Below are 21,628 nucleotides of genomic sequence, written 5' to 3' on the forward strand. Positions count from 1 at the left end.
GAGCTTTTCAGGGTGTTTGCATTTCTAGAACCAGCAAGCAGATGAGGGAGGGCCCAGGGCAGCTGATGGAGAGAATGAGAGAAGGCGATAGCCTAGCTTCAGAGAAAAAGGGTTGCCTTTCCTTTGAAGCTAGTACATCACAGGTAAGCCGCCAAGGATCATGGAGAGGGAAGAAGTGAGTGCAGCAGAGAGATTGCTGCACCAGGAGACACAAAGCCTGGGTATGAGGTCTCCCCTTCACTATTACTGAAGTGGGTGACCCTGCCTCAGTCACCCAACCATGCCGCTCCTCCACTTCCTTACTGTTACAGGGAGAAATGACTGCTCTATGGACCACAGAGCAAAGCTTCTTAAACTTTAAAGGACTAGGGTCTTAGTAAATGCAAATTCTAGCCTAGAAGGTCTGGATGGGGCATTTCTAACAAGATTCTGAGTGACACAGAGCTGCTGGTTTGCAGACATCATTTCGATAACAAAGTTATAGAGAATTACAGAGGAGACAGTGAGGTAAAGGCTAGGAAAATGCTTTATAAACTAGTATACTGAATAAAGTTATTATGATTAACAATAACAGAAACAGTAACAACAGAAATGCTTTCGCTGGGTCTACTTCAGTACAGCATTTCCTAGGGGCGCTTGCACCCCACCCTACCCTGAAGATCTGAACCTGTTTTTAAGGGCTTCCCGGCTCTCTCTGACCTCTCAGTGTGGTTGGTTCCAGCCCAAGGGCTGACTTCTCCTTCTGACAGAAGCAGTCAGATTAGCTTTTTCCAGAAGGCAGCAGGCTAATGCAGTGATTTAGCAATGCAATGAATCCCCAAAGGTTACTTGCGGGGGCTCTGAGGAACCTTGTGGAAAAACACACAGCTCCTTTAAAAATGAAACTCAGTCTGGCTCTCCAGCAGTTCTTCAGAGGTCTCCACTGGACTTGCATTGCTCTCGGAAACAGGATAGAGAGAATTCCACCTCTTGCAAACTCGCTTGCATTTCTGTCTCTCCTACCAGGAAGACAAGGCTCTTCCAACATCAGAAGAGATGTTCACATTTTCTACTGGGAAATTATCTATACCGTCCCAAATTTCTGGTATACAAGGGCATTCACAAGCAGGTCAACTCCCAGCCCCAGCTCAGAAATCCAGAACACTCACTGTTAACACGGCAGACTCAGGTGTTGGTTGTCTGAAGAAGCTGGTGATGGTGGAAAGCACCCAACATTAGGGAAAGTGTGCGCTGGCTAGTCCCAGGGGTGTCCTCTTGCACACCTGAGATGTGTCTGTGATGGAAGCCACCAGCAGGAGAAATGAGGCAGGAGGATAGAGATGTACAGTGGCCTCACCAAACCTCACCTCCGACTTTCTCTCCTGACTTCACAGCCTTCTTGCTCTCAGCACACCTGCCGGGCACACTCCCACAGAGAGCATCTGCACTGGCTGTTCCCTCCACCTGGAATGCTGTTCCCCCCAAATGGGCGGGTCCTTGCTTGCTCATTGCCTGATCCCTTACCTAGTCCAGATCCTTGACCAAATGTCACCTCTTCAGTGAGGCCTTCCATGACCCACCTACCTAAAATTCTAAATGAACCCCTGCATTGCCTCCTAGAATTCCCTACTCACCTCTCCAGCTCATTTTTTCATGGTACATTATACTATCTGACATAAAATGTTTTACTTGTTTGGTTGTTTCTCCTCCACAACAGAAGACAAATGCCATGAAGTCAGAAAATTTTGTTGGTTTTCTTCACTTTCTTGTGTAGACCAGTGCTTAGCACACAATAGGTCCCAAGAAATATTAATGAATAAATCTTTTAATCAATTACCTAATTAATTAATAACGGGGTTACTAAAGTCTTGAATTTCAGGCAATGTGGCTGCTCATCACAACTATATGAATTTTTCTAACAAAACTGTTTACTTAAAAATTTAGTGTTCCACAATTTTTCTTTCAATTTTAAGCTTTACCTATTAACTTTCTACCATAAAATATAAGGAATCAGTTTTCACAGCACCCTCCTCCACCCCAACTACACACAGATGCACACTTCCCATCCATATTGAGTTGATACTCAATATAGCTGTATCATAATTTTGGTTAAATTAACATTTTATGTTCACTTTTTTATGACTACGTAAATATTCATAGCAGAGTTATGTGGTATATTGTGGTTTCTATTTCCATTTTTCTTTTCTTGCACAACTTTTTGTTTCCTTAGTGTTAGATTTTTGTTATTGGTTGGTCAGTTGATTCGTTTTCTAGTTTTCTATGTACTCGATCATGAATTAAGTCCCTTACCTCCTCTCCTCCAGTTCTGTAAATCTTTTCCTAATAAAATTAAACATGTCAGAAAAAAAAAAAAATAGTGTTCCGGACTGGGAGATCAAAAAAAAAAAAAAACAGTTGGTATATCTAAATTCTGTTTATGGTCTGCGGCTATGTAGCTATATAAATTTATATAGGCCCCTCTCCTAGTCTCAGTCTCTACCATAAAATGTAGGAATTACACCAGATTCTTAAGTCTCTTCCAAACACCAACCTGATATAATACTAAAAGTAAGAGTAGCAGGGTTTCATACACAGCAATAACAACAAAAAGATTTACCGAGTATTAACTGTGTGTAGGACACTATCCTTGAGACTCAAAGGCCATAAAGGTGGCCAAACATAGATTTTGGCTCCAATATAGCTTACTTACTACCAAGAGCAAGAAGAGAAAAGACAAAAATTTAATGAAAATTTAAATATTAATCCAAAAGATAGATTAGATTCCTACATTGAGCAGGAATGATGAATTCTGATATTCCTGCCAGCTCTATAATTGACCTTTGGTTCTCTGGAGATTTGAAAGGGTTAGATACTTACCAAAGACGGTCAAATAGCAACAGAGAGCTTACTATTTTTTTATCTTATCCCAAAAGGTGATTATCACTCCTATTTTTCAAAGAGAAACCACACAACCCTGGTGAGAAGTTGTCAACAGCCCCTCAGCCTCTCCAAGTGCTCATCAGACTGTTCTCCTTTTTAAATATTAGCTCCTTTGTCCCTTTCAGGAAAACTCTCTTCCGTTAATGCTATTAAGAGAATTACGTGTGATGAGATGTCTTCCCTCATCCTGTCTAAAGATGTGTATGACAACTTTGTCTTAAGTCCTTAAAAAGCTGCCATCACATTTCCCAAGGAGGACACATAACACACTAGGTAGCTTTCAAATGCTTTTTTCTTCTCATTTCTGGTTCCAAATCTCACCAAATACCAGCCACATCTTTTTTTCTGGATTCAGGTTTTACATCTGCCAGATGAGAAGCTAGGCAAAACAGCATCCATGCCCTTTCCAACTCTAGTATTTTGCTGTACTAGATTTCCACAACAAGGAAATCTGTTTGGACCTCTCTGCCCTTGCCTTTCCTACACAATTTGAAGTCACGGAAAAGGAGTAAGTCAGTGGTAAGTCATGTATCTTGGAAACCAATACCTTCTGGGACACTAACATTACTGCTGGGTATGAAAAATTCCAAGTAGTAACTGTTCAGGTGTGATGGGGTGCAAGATACCCACTCCTACACATTTATTTCTAGCTCTTGAGAGAAGAGCACAATGATCTAGAACATAAAAATTCCATAATTTCTAACTGCGAATTGTCTATAATCAACAAATCTATTTGTCCTTGGCCACACTGGCAGAAAGCCACAGATCTAAGAGAATAAGCCATTACCTGCAATGCTTGGAAAGAGGTACATTTCCCAGTTTATACTGAGCTTGACCTTCCACCCCGATCATTACTTTAATTTTGTGTAGTGACCAATCAAATCCACTGCACATTAGTTTACAAAGTCAGGTACTCAGAGGCAGGGCAGAGGGATGGAAAAGCCCTGCCGGAAGAGTCAATAGCCCTTCCTGCAAGGTCTCTCTCCACCGCTCTCTCTGAGCTTCTGGTTCCTCAGTTGTAGGATGAGGCGTTGGTGAGACAATTCCCAGGTCTGAGTCAGTCATTTCATTGTACGTAATCATTTTCATTGCAAAAGAAATTTGTTTGAATCTCTCTGCCCCAAAGGTAACAACAGAACTTAAAAATAACTTGTGAGATCATTTTATTCAGAACAAGAAGAGATCACTTAAAAACTCCGATGGTCATCTATTCTTGTTTTAAAAGGTGAACTAAGACTCAGCATAAGTCCCTCCTTGCTGAATTCCTGCTATGCTCCCTCACCACTAACAAAGACCAAAACCTCTCTGCGCTGGACGGGGAAACTACAATGCTCCTCATAAAATCACTTAGAAGCCTGAGGGTGGTAATTAGCTCATCTCCTGAGCTCTCCCTTCTTCAGGTTAAGCAACTTTAATTCCTTAACCTATCATTAAAGTGCTCATTTTACAGGCATACTCTATTTTTACTAGGTTCTTCTAAACTGCAGAGTCCAAAAATGGACACAAAGCTTTAAAAACATCTAAATAATATAGACTATAACCAAAGATCACATTCACATACCCAGAAAATTATGTGTCTTTAAATAAATTGTAGCCACAGTTACTGAAGTTTAAGATTTGCTATATTTAATGTGCTCAGATAAAATAAAATTAGAATTTTATTTTGCGATGAAACAAACCTAAATAAAGCCCTGTAGCATCATAATAAAAAGACACATTTCCTCTTTCAAAAGATTTGTCACTGAAAATGAGGCAGCGATGAAGCAATGACTTCTCAGCACCGTATTTCCTTGTTTTATGAGTGGAAGTCACTTACCATATTCGAGTAGATACATTATTAAAAGCATTTAGTGTCACAAAAGAGTCACATTTCTTCGAATATCAGCATTGCATAGTTCTAACAATTTTGGATACAGCATTAATTATTTTAGAAGACGTTCATGGAAAAATACTGTGTGAATGGCAAAAAGGAGATGGAGGCCGCTTTAGGAATCTTTAATATCAAATGAAGGTATACTTGCTGCAATCTTTAAACAGACCCTGGGCTGTGATGTGGTGGCGAAACCTGGTCCAGGAGACCACGATTATAGTCCTGATTTTGTACTTGGGCAGGACACTTCTTCTGTGAAAATAACTTTTTGTGTGTGTGGAAAAAGGGCATATTGTATTATCTAACAAGTTAGGTAATTGAACTGAGGTTTCTTCTAGCTTTGTGATCATAAACCAATGTACTATAAGTATTAGATAAATTCACCTTAAAAATAGACATGGAATTAAATGCATTATTTAAGTTGGGGCATTTCTTATAGCCTTCTCATTTAAAAAAGGGATAGTTAATAGGATGATATGCAGGCTCAAATATAAAAAATAGTCCATGTCACCTTGGGCAAAACTCTCAGAAATTTACGAGTTGATTATAGGCACCCACCTTCGTTTTTAAAATAACAATATGTCTTATTGGTATTTTCTCTACATTGCTTGTGCCTCAGAGGTTTCAGGGATTACAAACTGATTTCCAAAAGACAGTATCTTGCTCTATACCTGTCAGAGTCCGTGCTTTATTTAAACAGGATAGTATATGGGAAAACATTTACAATCTGTAAAGCATTTTAAAGATGCTATATTTTTTACCTTCCTTCCATCTCCCCAGCAAAATTAATCTCTCCTTATCCTGTACTATTGGAACTTTGTTTCACCTCTCTTATAAATTCTTAATCCATGCTCTTTTCTACACTAGATCAACCATCCCTTCTAATAGGAATTATCTTACTCACCTGAGCATCTATAGGGCTTAGCATAGTGAGATTTGTAACAAATACTCAATAATTTTTTGACGAAATAAAGAATTAAAGTTACTAGAGAATATATTACAAAATGTGCTTTAGGTGTCATAGCCATAATTTCTTATACAGAATTTCATCTGTTTTTAGTACTTAGCCTCCTTTTTAAATATACACATTCCTCCCAGAGAAAACAGAAAAATTCAGTGGATAGCAGAGTCCGTTAGTTCCTTTTCAGTGTTTGAAGGATTAAGTCTTGGCGTCTTCTTTAAAATAATTCCTTAAAATCATGTATTCAAAATGTATTAGGAGTAGGGGAGTGGGAGGTACAAACTAGGCTCAAGGATGTACTATATAACACAAGGAATATAGCTAATATTTTTTAATAACTGTACATGGAAGGTAACCTTTAAAAATTGTATAAAAATAAAATTTTTTTAAATCAAATATATAAAGTATGATTGGACTAATGTTAATGAAAAAATGCATGTTATAAGAAATCAAAGCTACATGGATGTGAAGGAATTCGGAAGCAATACTAGGAGTGACTGTCTTTAAGTGTATGCTGCAATTTTCCCTATAACTTTAAACTTTCGTATGAAGAACATAAATTTCCATCAAGAAAAAAACATAAAATCAAAAAAATGAAACATAAAATCAGAAATATATATATATATATTATTTGGCCACATAATTGGTAAGACTTCTGATTCAGTAATCTAAACATAATGACACCCTTAAATAAATAATAATCTCTTGTCAGCTAGACTCATAAAACATTAGATTTTTTTTTTAAGTGGAAGAGAATCTCTATATCATCATTTCTTTAGCCCACCTCATATTACCAATGACGCAACAGAAGCGCAGGAGGTAAAGTGACTTTGCCAAGGTCACATCAAGTCAGTGAGTGAGTGCTGAGCAGCACCAGGATAGACTCCAGATCACCCGACTCCTAGCCCAGTGCTGTTTCCTTCCTGCCTGTCCTCTCTGATTTATTCATCCAGAACTAACTGATCAAGCAGAAACAATTCGGAATAGTCAGACCTCTATTAATAACAATTTGCTTTTATATAGTACCATATAGTTTACAAAGCACTTTCCATATACTCTCTCTCCTTGATTCCTTCCCAAAACCCCAGAGAGCAGACAATTTACCACCATTTACGATAAACTAAGGCCTAGAAAGGTAAAGTGATATATCCAAGGTCACAGAGCCAAATTTGAACCCTGACTTTCTCACTATGAATTTAAGTCTGTGTACATAAATCCACAGCAACCTCTCTTTCAGAGATACAAAGAAAAAAATTCTTCCACCATAACCCTCATTTGCATCCTATTAAGCCAAGATTCTAAGGGGACTGCCCCAGTAACTTTGTGAAGGGTTTATAAGTAGAAAGGCTGACTTTGAAAGAACTTTAACCAGATGCATAAACTATGCAAAAGTAATAGATGAATTGAGAAAAAGAGCAGGACAGCCACCGAAATGCAGGTCCAGCAAATTGATTTAGACACCAACGACAAGAAAGGTCTTCATTATCTACTTATTTCAGCCCCCACTTTTGAGCTGAGGGAACTAAAACACCTCTATCTCCCAACCCTAAAATGTAGAAATCCCAGGGTTTCTTGAAGAACAAAAGTTATGATAGTCATGACTCTGGAAATGCCACCCCTTTGCACTGATACAGCAGTCTTTTTGTTGGCACTCACCAAAGGTCCTGAGCAGTACAGTCTGTTCCCCAGAGTCGCTGGGGTCAGAGATGTATCTAAAGACAAGAATTAGGATGTGAGGTGTGCAGAGCAGTCTTCACATGAGCGGACAGGGAGTGGAGCATCCAGTCTCTGATGGGAGTGAAGAGGACCAGGAGACTGGGGACAAGGCACATGCACAGATGATGATGAAGGATCACGCCACTCCCCATGGGACAGGATGAGAACAACACAGAAGAGACTGTTTTGTTTCTCATTTTCAGAAACAGGAGAGAAATTGCTTCTAACAAGAAGGAGGAGGAGGAAGTTTTCACGCCTAGCCAGATTTCATAGGGAGGAAGATCAATAGTTCTCTTCCATGGGCAACAAGAAGTTAAGTCACAGTGAATACGATCCATTATTTAGAGAGCTATATTTGAGCTCAGGGTGAGATCTGAGAGCTGTTCAAACAAGAAGAAAAGGTAAGTGGAGGCTGTGTACTACATGTGTGTCAACCCCGAGTCTTTAGCTACTTTATACCCAAGGATATAATGAAAAGTGCTACGAAAACCAAACAAGTAAATATTATTATACATCAAGCACCTTATATTTTATTCACTCAATTAAGTTTCTTTTGTTAATTGAAATGACCTTAATATGGCCAAGTTACTGGGATCACAAAGAAGACATAGTCTTTGCCTTCATGATGCTCATAGCCTAGAAGACAAGCCTGACATGCAATCAAGGAACCATGTATACTATAGCAGCGGTCCCCAACCTTTTGGTAGCAGGGACCAGTTTCACAGAAGACAATTTTTCCATGGATGGGGGCGGGGGGTGGGGGGTTGGGGACAGGATGGTTCAGGTGGTAATGCGAGCGATGGGGAGCAATGGGGAGCAGATGAAACTTCGCTTGCTTACCGCTCACCTCCTGCTGTGTGGCCCGGTTCCTAACACGCCGCAGAGCTGTACCGGTCCGCAGCCCAGGGGGTTGGGGACCCTTGTACTATAGTGAAGAAAGAAATCAACATGGCAGGAGAGTTCAAAGGGCCGGAGGACAGAAAGACTTTTCTCAGCAGAGAAGGACCAAGAAAATCTTTAGTAAGAAAATTATAATCTCATTACTTGTGGATATAAAAAGTTAATGTACTTGGGGAAGATATTAAGAGATTTCAAGTTGTGTTTTGCTTTTAACAAATAATGTAATTATTGCTAGTATTTTATTACTGATGAAGAACTGACTATTGAACAATATGTTATTTATAGTTCCTAGCTTCCCCATAATATACCATTTGCTAATAGTTAATTAAGTCATGAAACCACAAATTTAACAGAACACATTACATTCTTAATGTTCACTGAAGACAACGTTCTCTGCCTCTCCAAAATGTTTAAATTCTATGTTTGTACATCTGTTGTATGTTTTCAAGACAATGCAAACATGGGAAAAATCTCAAAAATATATTGTAAAATAGTAAGATCAAAGCTGCATTTGGGAAGCTCTCCCCTGAATTTGCTAGGTGAATTGAAATTCAATCAATATTAACCTGTGCAAATAAAGAGAGTCCTATTCTTCCAGTTTAAGAACTGGCCCTGCTTTCAAAATAAGTAATGAGAACTCCAAGCCATTTTCTCTTTCTGACATTGCATAAGTTTCAAGTCCTGTACCTATGTCCAAAGCAAAGGTCTTTCATTCGAATTACTGTTTTAAAGAAATCCTCAGGGGTTTCAAAACTGGTACTTCCAGATCTCTGAGACTCAGAGCCACTGATTAAAATTTTTAATCATATTTATAGATAAGTAGGCTTTAGGATGGGGACTTAATATGATTTAATAGATAGAAAATAGTATGGGATTCAAGAAACTGGTTTTCATTCTTTACTTTACCAGGATTGAGCCCCTTTTTCCCTGGGCCTCAGTTTTTCCAGGTAAAATGACGAACATAAAAATGACTTCTAAAATCTCTTCTGCCCATAAAGATGCTATCACAGTGCTGGGAAGCTAGTAACTTTGCCAGTTATGAATTGGCAAGGTGATTTTTCTGGGAAATTATTGCTTGAACTGTGAGAGCTAAGACACATTTCCCATCATGAATTTGAAGGCAGACTTAATCACTCCCATCCCAAAGAGCCTCTAGCACTTGTTAATATCTCCATTATGGCATTTACCATATTGCATCTTGAGCAGTGCTGTCTGGCTTCCACGCTAGCGTGGAAGGTTCATGAGGTCAGAACTGTGTCTTGTTCAATGTTTTGCCAATGCCCAACAATGCATGACTCGGGGTAAGTGTCCAATGGATGCTGGGGTAGTGGAAGAATGAATAAATTAGTATCTCAGGGCAATTTTTAAAAATTGTCTGGACCTGATCTTGGTAGTTCTCTTAACCCTGTAACTCTTTTAAGGTATTTACATGGTGTTTCCTCATGGGAAGACTACTTTAATGACCCTGATGTCTGACACCCTAACTATGATGGATAAACAGAGGAAACCAGCCAGGACACTGCTGAGAATTCCACAAAATGCTATCTCCAGGACCTCTGACCTGAGATTATCTTTCCACAAGATTATTCAGTATCTTTTGAAAGTAAAGACTTCTAAGTAAAGATGGGGAAGTTGAACACAGGCTTTTACTTTCATTCCTACCTGAAACACCATTAAAAGTACAATAAAGGTGTGTGTGTGTATGTGTGATAAATCTATAAAGATGCAGCAAAAGGGAGAGGAGACAACAACTGTCAAATTTTAGAAACAGGAAGCTGGTGAAGATAAAAAGGATTTAGCAGACCTGAGAAAACTCAATTCTAAGCCAGTAGTGGGGAAAGACAATAAGCAATCTAATTTGGACTGCAGAATCTTCAAAAGTTTAGACAGCAGTAGCACCAAGCTTGTCTAGAAGTAGGGTGAAGGGGAAAAGGATAAAATACACAGAACTGGTGGACAGTTTGTTCTTAAGAAGGTATTATAACCTCAAACCCTCTCTTAAACGTTGAACATCTAGACAACTGCCCTCCCCAACCTCAGCAGAAGACTGCAGATGTGTTCTTTGTAGAGGACAGAAGAGAGGCTCTCTGTACAGTGGGCCGAGTAAGTACCACATTGAAAACTAAGAGATTAAGTGAATTTACATGCTGATCGCTGAGACCCACAGAATCCTGGCAGCCATGTCTTTATCATACAGGCAGGAGAAAGAGTCTTCTCTGAGGAATTTATAAACAATAAGAAGCAAGACCTAAAGATACTGATATCAGGAGTTCCACAGTGAAAAGCCCATGAAAGTGACCCTGTAACTAAGATCATTATCAATAAGCCCCACCCATGTGTACAGAGCTTCCAGTCGCCTCTTTAGCCTGCTCTTAAATATGAACAGGCAACAAATATAAAAACATCTGTACAAAGTCTCTAACATGAAAGACAGAAATCGAAACAAGTAATTAAATAAAAGCTAACTGGAAACAAAGGCTATGGAAGGAGATGAAAACTTCTAAAAGCTATATTATTAATATGCCTAACAAGGTATTAGAAATATTGCCTCAGTGAAACAAGACAGCATAATATAAAATCAAACATTCAAAGAAAAACAACAAGTAAGGATCTTGAAAACTAAAAGTCTGATATCAGAAATTAAAAATAAAACCTAACAGAAAGAGTAGAAGATAAAAATGAGCCTATCATCAAGAAAACAGGTGAAAAAATGCAAAGGAGGTGAAAACAGGAAATAAAACATATTAATAATAAAAATGTTTTAAAATTCAGGATATCAGGGACTCCCCTGGCAGTCCAGTGGTTAAGACTTCACCTTCCAATGCAGGGGATGTGGGTTTGATCCCTGGTCAGGGAGCTAAGATCCCATATGCCTCGGGGCCAAAAAAACAAAACATAAAACAGAAGCAATGTTGTAAAATTCAATGAAGACTTTAAAAATGGTCCATGTCAAAAAGTCTACTAAAAAAAAAATTTCAGGATATCAGTATCTGAGTAACAAGATTTCAAAAAAGCTGGAGCCAAACAACAGTAACAACAAAAAAGAAACAGAGAATAGGAAATCATCAAAAAAAAAATTCAGGAAAATTTTCTAGATGCAAAGAATATAAGTTTCCACATTAAAGAAGCCAACTAAGTACCCAGTATAATGGGTGAAAATAAAACCATAAGAGGGCAAATCTTCATAAATTTTCAGAACTCTGGGAAAAAAGAGTTTTTCAAAGAGAAAAAAATAAATCATATTCAAAAAATGATGAATCAGAATGTCATCAGACAAGAACAACAAAACTGAAGGGAGAAGACATTATAGTGGTGCCATTTAAATTCTGAAGGAAAATTATTTTCAACCTAGAATTCTATACCTAGCCAAGTTATTGCCCAAATATGAGGAAAGAAGGAATATATTTTCAGATATGCAAAGGTCCAAAAAATTTAACTGTGTATCCTTTTTTTCAGGAAGCTGCTGGAAAATTGATTCTACCAAAATAAGCAAGTGAATTAAGAAAGAAGAATACAGAGGATACAAGAAAACAAGAGAACCAAGCAAAGAGACCTGCAGAGATTTTCCAGGGTGATGGAAACGGAGATTCCAGGATCAAACCAGTGCATAGGGCATAAAAGGAAAAGCGCACATATAGAACCAAGTCAGAAGGTTCCAAGAGAGATTACTTCAAGAAGATGAACTTGATAAGATATCTGTGCATCAGAACGGCTGGAGCTGAGATTCAGAACGGTGGCAGAGGCTTGGAGTTAAATAGTGAAAAGTATGTATAGAAAGCTGAACAAACAAAAAACAAGACAACTATCAACCACAGAAAAAAACAAAATCATAAGAGAAAGGAAGAGTAATCACAGTCATTAAAAACGTTTACATAGTCATAAAAGTGTAACTAATAAATACTGAGCTAACCAAAACAATTAATGTAACAGCCCTGGGAAGATTGGTAGGATAGGAGGAATGCCTGTCGTGAGAGTGTGATGGTAAGAGAGAGATGAAAACTTCATTTCTACAATGGGACATCAAAAATAGAGCTGAGAAATTGAGAGGAGGTAAGAAGAGAATGTCATTTAGAACACAGAGGTAAATAGCAAAAAGAATTGCGAGTGATGTCTCTGGAGAGAAGAAAAATCTGAGGGAGGGGACAAGGAAGTGCTATCTTTGATAATACACTTTCCATAACTGTGACAAAAATGGCAAGTGCACAAAAAAGAAAAGGAAGACAACACCTCAAATGTTATTCATGGTCTTCCCTGGTGGCGCAGTGGCTGAGAGTCCGCCTGCCGATGCAGGGGACACGGGTTCGTGCCCCGGTCCGGGAAGATCCCACATGCCGTGGAGCGGCTGGGCCCGTGAGCCATGGCCGCTGAGCCTGCGCGTCCGGAGCCTGTGCTCCGCAGCGGGAGGGGCCGCGACGGTGAGAGGCCCGCGAACCGCAAAAAAAAAAAAAGTTATTCATGAGGGATCATCGTTACACCTCTCTTGCTCTAGAAGCATTTCTGAAGGAATGAGTAGCATCAGAGGCTGCAGTGTTCCCCAGCCCCCTCACACCTTTACTAAGACCTGCATGATTCAATGGGGAGTAGGGATCAAAAGAGGTTGCTCAGAGAAAAGACAAGGCTGTCCTTGCCATCTGTGTAACCGCTCCTTATGGTTGAGGAAAATCATCTGCTGACCTTCATTTTCAAAATCTTGTTCATAAATCTTTCACCAGCCAGGCTGAGACCTTCTCTATACAGGTGGTATTCTAGATTTCAACCATTGATTACAGCTGTCCAGTTTGGCAGGAAGTGTCTTCCTGAAACTGTTTTAAGACTTTGATCCAAAACAGCTCTATGTTGAGTTACAACTAAAGGCTCAGACTGGAAGTATTATGCTTGGAATTCATTTAAACCTTTAAGCAAACTGAATCCATCAGACTCAGCAAAAGCAATGGCTATGATTTTGTACCCCAAGTTATAATAAGGCAGTTTTGAGATACTTAATGATAGCTACATTTTGTTAAGTGCTTACTATTTGCCAGGCAGTGTGGCAAACACTTTCATATACTATCTCATTTAATCCTCAAAACAACTCTAAGAATAAATACTATTATTATCTCTATCACATAAGTGAGAAAATCTAGAGTTAGGAAGATTAGGAACCTTGCCCAATATCGTCTGCTAGGAAGTAGACATCAAAATCAGAATTGGGTTAAAACCAGAATTGGGTTAAAAACTGCTCTAATTTCTTCATCTTCTCTAAAGAAAGACAGCCAAAATATCAAAATACAGTGATGGTAAGCTGAAAAAGAACATATATCTTACATGAATCTTCATATACTTAAGGAGAATTTGAAGAACTTCATATAGCATAGTTGCAAAATGCATGCATATTAGTACCTGTATAGTGTTTGTCCTGTTACTGTAATTCTGAGAGTTGATAATAATTTATAGATCACTGAAGAGCAATTTTTGAGCCTGACACATTTCAAAAGTATTTTTTGGATCTTCCCCCTAAAATACCAATCTGTAAGTTTCAATGCAAAAATTTCAGGGGATTGAGAGCCCAAGGTGAACAGAAATGAAACTCACTGTTCCACTAAGCAAGGGAAGTGTGTCAGCAGCAGAGGTTGGCAAAAGTCACAGAGTGCAATACTGGATCACAGCATTTCCTCTGGCCGTGGAACTGTGCTTACAGGTATACCTTGCTTTGTGCGATGGATATTTTCTTGAAAATCTAGGGAATAATTAAAGCTTTGCAAATGGAATTATACTCTAAAAGCCCTGGAATCTAATTTTTAAAAAGACAATTGATATTAATATTTTTGAAGTATAAGTTATCATTATTTACATTATGTAATTTGTAACAGGCCACCACAATTTTCTTCTAATCTTGGGGGGCAGGGACTACCTGCTTCATGGGGGCACGGACTTTGTCTTCTCACTACTATATTCAGCACCTAGAACAGTGCCCAGCTTATCAAATATTTGCCAGATTAATGAATTAACCAATCACTTAATCTTTCCTAGTTGCTACATGTATATTAATGAGGCTATACCTTTGCTCATACTATTGCATCAGCTTGGAATATTTTTCCAATGTTTCAATTCCATCCCTTCTGCAAGACCAAGCTCAAATGCCAACTCCCTTCTCTGTATTCCCACAGATTATAGTTCTGTATCTGGTGTAACAGCAGAGGGTATAAATCTTGTATTATTCATTGGTTCCTGGTCTATGACACCTAGGCAGAGTAATCCACACAGAAGGTATGATATTAAAAGTAAATTTTAAATTTAATCTAAATTTTCACGTGCATACCCCACTGTCAGCTCTTCCTAGGCTTCTGTTTGTGTCTATCTTCAAAACCAAGTCTGTGAAGTCAGAAACTGTGTCTCTTTTCATTTCTAATCTTGATGATAAGCAATGTGCCTGGCACAGATAAATAAATATATGTATTCATTTTATAAATGAAAACATGTATTATTTGTATACACCATTAATAACATCTTGGTACTAATTAACCAGTGTGTGGGTATGGGTAATACTGGGATGATTTTGTAGATGTGATCTTAGTTACTCTTTTAAGCTATGGAGTTCTGTCATGAGAGTGCTACCCCAAGATCAGCCAAATGTACATTTATTTCTAGATATAATACCCAAATACAAGAGAATCATAGACTACATTGTTTACAGTAGGGGTTCTCAAAGTGTGATCCCCTAACTAGCAGCATTAGCATCCCCGGGGAACCTGTTAGAAAATGTAAACTCTCAGGCCCACCCCAGACCCACAGAGTCAGAAACTATAGGAGGTCGAGAAATATGTTTTAACAAGCCTACAATTTATTATAATCCATATTTACAGTTGAAAACCCCTGACCAGGTACAACTGGGCAGAAGGTTGTTCTCACTATTCTTCCCTGAACAGTGGAATGGTACCTGGACCTAAGCAACAATGTCAACATTCCTATCACAACAGTCAAGTTCTCTTTTCTGAGGAAACTCAACTTCATCTTAGGCCAGACAATGGGAATAATGTAAAATTCTGATCAAAAAAGATTAGCGGATTTCTTTCATTTTTGTCACTATTCTTTAATTTTTTAGCACGACTTAGACCAGTAGGTCTTAAAAACTATCATTTTAAGCCATATACCACAGCTGCATGGCATTCTGCTTGTTCCAACCTAAGGGGGAAAAAAAATGAGTGAACTAGAACTAGACAGAATGAAGGAAAAACTAGCGAAGCAGCAAGGGTCATCAGTCTAAAGAAAAGTATGAAGGAATGGATTCTAGACCAATCACAGCTGGTATCAAAGTAGGGTGGGCGGGCGATACCAGGGGAAGAAAAGACTATGGTTCTGTGAGAGTAAGAATGGTGGCAGCGGCCAGCATCAGCGTCAGGTAGGAATCTCATCTTGCATCAGGAATGTTCACATGCGATGGACTGAAGGATACTGAAAGTTGCATCTGGCTCCATGCAAGGGGCTAATGTGATAGTGAGGAGTTTAAGGCAGGAATCCAGCCCCATACAGGAAGAGAGGAAGTATTAATAGTAAGCCTAAGGATCAGAGGATAATCGCAACAGCAGCAGCTGTTAATACTGAGTACTGATTTTATACTTGGTTCATTATGTAAATATAAAATATATATTTATTACATTTGTTATATATTATATATTTATTATATATTATTACATTCATATATAATATATATTATTTGTCTCATTCATCTTGAAAGAGCCATTGTACAAATAAGGAAGCGAAGACACAGAGAGGTATCTTGCCCAAGTCACAAGGACTAACAAGTTGCTAGTTGTGTGTCTGATTTGAAGTCTTGTAATCTTTCTACAACACCACTGAGCTTCCCAGGTAAGCAGGTGATGTGAGAGGAGGTGCAACCCCATGCTTACTTAAGCCCCTGGGGTTGGAAGCCACCTCAGGCATATGAGCCTCGGGTGCTCTCTCATAGCCACCTGACAGCAGTCAGGAACACTCCTCATGCTTCCCCAAGTCTGGCTCTGATTGGCCCAGGGTTTTGGTGAGCCTGAGCCTGCAGAGATCACCATCCTGAAGGCTAATAAACTGTAAACATCGTATGCGTGTGTACACAACTGGCCTAGGTTTCAGCAAAGGAAGTACCAGACCACAGCAAAGTATGCCTCAGATGTTCAGTTGTGGTTAAGCCCACAGACTCCGAAGCTTGTCTGCTATGTACTAGCTATGTGACTTGGTCAAATTACTTAACATCTCTATGCTGGGGTTTTCTACTCCCTAAAATAGGGATAACAATACCGCCTGCCTCACTGAATTGTTATGAGGATTAGAGTCGCTATATGTAAAGCACAGTGCCCTATACACAGTAAAATATATATATAAGCACAATTTCAAAAGACTGTTATCTCCTCAAATGTCCTTTCAATGTCTCACATGAATAAAGCGTGAAAACATCAGGCATAAAGATTTTTGCTTTAGTTCAGTTTAGGTAGATCTGTTTAAAACATTTATAACTAAGCCCAATACCTAGTGTACTTTATAGAAAAAAAAGTAATAAAATATTGATGAAAGATTTAAAAAAGGAAAAAACCCTCACAATCCAATCATCATTACCCAAATATCGCCTCTTTTTACATACTGACCTCAGAATAGCAGCTTACCATTCCTTTTTTTTTTTTTCTACAGTGTTTACAGCCCATTTTCAATTATCTGTGCTCTCTGAATCACTGGTGGTGCGATTTGTTTCAGGTAAAAAGCCAGGCAGAGTATATGCTTAAAAAAATGAAAAAGAAAAGCTCTGTGGAGAGGCAACAGGTGTCCCCTGGGATACCTGCCAACGTACCATCAGTTGGATCACAGCAGCAAAATACCATGGCCTCCCTGGGTGGGAGTCCCACGTTCCCAAAGACAGGGAGACAGAGACTGTTTCAAAAAGTAACTGGAGAGAATAGCAAACTAAAATTAGAACTATAGACATTGATCCTGGAACAAAATCCACCATATTCTGCATGCAGGGATGCCAATGAGGATGAAGACATTGGGGGAAGTCATGGGTCTTCTTGGCCTCAGACACACGCCATCTATTTACATGTCTATTTTCTAACCCAAGCCTGTAGGACAAGAATTAGTTTCTCTCTTCTACATGTTCTCTCTCTTAACACTAAAGAAGGCAATAATAAAAATCAAGGTCCAGGAAGCAGGAGTACTGTAGTGTTTCTGACAAAGGACACACGTACCTGTTAACATTTCATATTAATCACCCTGTAGCTTATCTACTGATTCCTAATTGAGAGTGCACATCCTGATCACATGAGGTGCTTCTTAAATATCCAAGTCCTATGTACCATGGGGTGCCCCGTGATTCAGATGTGCACCCCTGATTGAAAATCCTGTTAGCGGCCAGATTTTACACAGTCTATGTTTTAAACCCAACCAAGGTATAATACTTGACCCAATGCATCTTCATCCCCAACCCCACAAGATGTTATATAACTGCCTTGAACCTACATCTGAGCAACAAGGAGATAAATTCACGTTTTTGAGGAGTTACTGCAAAAAAAATACATAGAATAAGGACAAATGAAATCCCTTTTGGTAAATTAAAGCCTTTGCAGAAGTCAAAGGAGATAACTTGTTGAGTGTGTATGCAGTATGCTTGCTGCTAAAACTACAAAAATGGCAAAGGATTAATTTCTCCCCTCTAGGATGAGATCCTAATGAAAAGACAAACACAGCTAATAATAATGAAAGACTATGATTCTAAACTCTAAATGGTTTATTGGTACGAGTTTAATTTCATAATCATGATATAGGGGGTATGGGGCTTGGGGAAGGCATAATAATTCTTATTTTACAGAGAAATAAAGAGAAGATGGATTGCCTAAGTCACTTCGTCTTTCTTAGCCACTGTTTTGTTATCTACAAAATGAAGTTAAAATGTCTAATCACAAGGTTTTAAGGGTGATGACATATATTAATAGCCCTTTAAAAAAAATACAGAGTGCCTCATGAATGTGACAAATCAGGAAACCCAATATTAACAAATCCAGTATAACATAATTATTAGTCATTCAGTAAGCATAAAACACCACACCTAATAGGGTCAAAAGCTTAAAGGCATAAAAGGACAGGGATAAGGGAATGATGAAGAAAACTAACTGGCCACCTCCAGACTCATTACTAACAAACCTCATAATAACCACCTGACTCAGACAATAGGTTACTAGCCAGGTAGCTAGTTAGTTGGACAGCTTTTAGAGTAGGTACTTAGCAAGAGTTCAAATGTTCTCCCACACAAAAATTCTGTTTAAAGAAACCAGAAGTGGAACAAAAGGCAGGCATTATTGTTGTGGAATGTTAAGTGCCTCCGCAGAGGTCATTAATCACTACGACTTTAGATTCTAGCCTTCTGGGTAACCTACTAGAACTCTGAAAGATGAATGGAGAAGAGACATATGATGTTAGAAATCGGCAGGTCTTGAGCCTGTCAATGTATCCCCAGACTGTAAGCTCCTGGAGGGCAACCCAATGCACTATTCATATCACCATCCCCTACATTTAACAATGTGCCTGGAACAATGTGGCAACTCATTAAATATTTTGAATTAAATGAAATGAACTCCCTTTGATATTTAAGAATCTTTAAGACTCAGACAGGAAAAGTGATTTGTCCAATGTTACACCATTAGAGCTGGGATATGAAGTGATCTCCTATGCCCAATGTGTATTCTGTTATGTTTTGTACCGTATTATATTTTACTTATCCTACAATGGTCTCAGAGATTTGGTTGTTTGTTTTTTAACCACAAAGTAGCTTTTCTAAAAATCACTTCCCAGCTCTGATAAACTAGTTGCTGCATAGACATTTCCTTTGTCTCCTGCAGGGTGAACCACTCTGGTTTCAGAGAAATGAGTACTCTATACCTTACCTATGTTGGTTCATGCCCCTGGCTTGCCTCTAATGTTGGTGTGAAACTCAGAACACAGTTGAATCTTCACGGGGAACACATGTGTAGTTCTCTATAAAGAAAGCAGGTCACGTTACTGCCTTCTACGTTCTGAAATAGCCAAACTTCTTTCACCTCTCCCAATTTATAATCTCCTGGATGCATGAACAAAGGCTATCCAATTCAACATATATAATCTGAGTCCCTACTATGTAAATGAAAATGTTTTATCTGATGCAGGCACCTGAGTAGCTACATGAATATTAGAGATTCACATTATGCCCACAAAAAAGTTATCTATGAATGGAGATTTGAGAGCGAGATGTTTAAGATCAGAGACTGCATCTCAGTTTTCTTTTACATTCTCAGAACTAAGCACATTGGGAACATAGCAGGTGCTCAATAAATGTTTGTTTAAATAAAGAACACAAAAATTATAATGTTGATTGTAAGAAATGCAGTATGTGAAGGACAAACAAGGACTTTAGGTCATATAAAGTATACTAGTAAATATTAATTAGATGTAAGGGAGGTTAGGGAAGATCTTACATAGCAAGGGGGATGGCAAATGAACTCAAAAGAACTGAACAGAGGCAAATGACAATGAGAAGAAGGTAATGCTATATTCACTCTAAGACGGGCCTCAATTTAAGCAGTCTAATATCACACTGCCATGGGTTAATACCAGGACATTTTAAGGAGCTCAAAATAAACCTACAGAATAAGCTTTTTTTTTTTTTTTTGCGATACGCAGGCCTCTCACTGTTGTGGCCTCTCCCGTTGCGGAGCACAGGCTCTGGACGCGCAGGCTCGGCGGCCGTGGCTCATGGGCCCAGCCGCTCCGCGGCATGTGGGATCTTCCTGGACCGGGGCACGAACCCGTGTCCCCTGCATCGGCAGGCGGACTCTCAACCACTGCGCCACCAGAGAAGCCCCAGAATAAGCATTTAAAGATAATCAGGGGGGGGGCTTCCCTGGTGGCGCAGTGGTTAAGAATCTGCCTGCCAATGCAGGGGACACAGGTTAGAGCCCTGGCCCGGTAAGATCCCACATGCCACGGAGCAACTAAGCCCGTGCACCACAACTACTGAGCCTGTGCTCTAGAGCCCGCAAGCCACAACTACTGAGCCCATGCACCACAACTAGTGAAGCCTGCGCGCCTAGAGCCTGTGCTCCACAACTAAAGAAAGCCCGCACACAGCAACGACGACCCAACACAGCCAAAAATTTAAAAATACATAAATAAATAAATAAATTTATTTAAAAAAAGATAATCAAGGGGTTGAAATTAAACGGCTGGAGGAAGAACAGAGAGGGTATTTTAAATGAGTCCGTTTTCTGATATAACCGTGAGGCAAGCAATTTCTTCTGCATTTCATTTCCATTCTTTCCCAAAGCAACCAAAAACTTATAACGTGATCACATACGCAGAAGCTTCCATATTGATTAGTTAATTTCAAATCTTCTACACTGAGGTCCCCAGAGTGGTTCATTCGTACATACAATCAGTCCCCTAAGGTCTAAACTAGTGCTTCTTAAACTTTAATATGCATACAAATGACAAGCAGATGCTGTTGAAATGCAGATTTGGTTCAGTATGTCTGGAGTAGGGCCTGAGATTCTGAATTTCTAACAATTTCCAGGTGATGTTAATCCTGCTTGTCTATGGATTACAGCTTGAGTAGCAAGATCCTAGACCAATGTTTAACTTTGACTATCAATTCGCATCACTTGGGGAGCTTTTTAAAAATACCTAGGCACAGGTTCTACTCCAGAACCCATTAAACCAGAATGTCTAGAGGTGTGGCCTAAGTATCTTTATGCTTCAAAAGTTCTGCAGGTGTTTCTAATAGACCAGCCTAAGATTGAGAACCTAGCTGGACAAAGAAAAGATGTGTTACAGGAAAAGGGGGGGGAAAAAAGAGAAGATCGGGAGAGAGAGAGAGAGAGGAGAGAGAGAGAGAGAGAGAGAGAGAGAGAGAGAGAGAGAGAGAGAGAGAGAGAGAGAGAGAGAGAGAGAGAGAGAGGGAAAGTTCTTTCCTCACTGTAAATCAATGCTTCTCAAACTAATGTGCATACAAATAACCTGGGGATTTCATTAAAAATCAGATTCTGATACAGTAAGCCTGGAGTAAAGATCAAGGTTCTGCACTTCTAAATCAAACCACATTTTGATTATCAAGAGTCTAAATGAGTTATTCCCGAACACAGTAACACCTGATATCTTCAAAATAAACACCTACGCCTCTCTCCTACCCTAACATTCTGACGTAACTAAGAAAGGGTTTGACCAGGCATGAGGATGTCTAAAAGCATGCCAGATGATTCTAATGTGCATCAAAGTTT

General features: G+C 39.1%; 1 protein-coding gene across 11 annotated transcripts in view; it reads right to left on the minus strand.

The window, feature by feature from the left end:
- FGF12 (fibroblast growth factor 12) overlaps positions 1–21,628 on the minus strand; it is a 600,565-nt gene that overhangs the window by 531,609 nt on the left and 47,328 nt on the right. Inside the window, exon 6 of one of the 11 annotated variants that reach the window (XM_079922229.1) lies at positions 19,265–19,355. The exons of the other annotated variants lie outside the window; for them this stretch is intronic. The gene's annotated coding sequence lies outside the window, so the exon portion shown is untranslated. The remainder of the gene's footprint in view (positions 1–19,264; positions 19,356–21,628) is intronic. 11 annotated transcript variants of the gene reach the window in all.

This window comes from Stenella coeruleoalba (genome assembly GCF_951394435.1).
Source record: "Stenella coeruleoalba genome assembly, chromosome: 5".
NCBI lineage: Eukaryota > Metazoa > Chordata > Mammalia > Artiodactyla > Delphinidae > Stenella > Stenella coeruleoalba.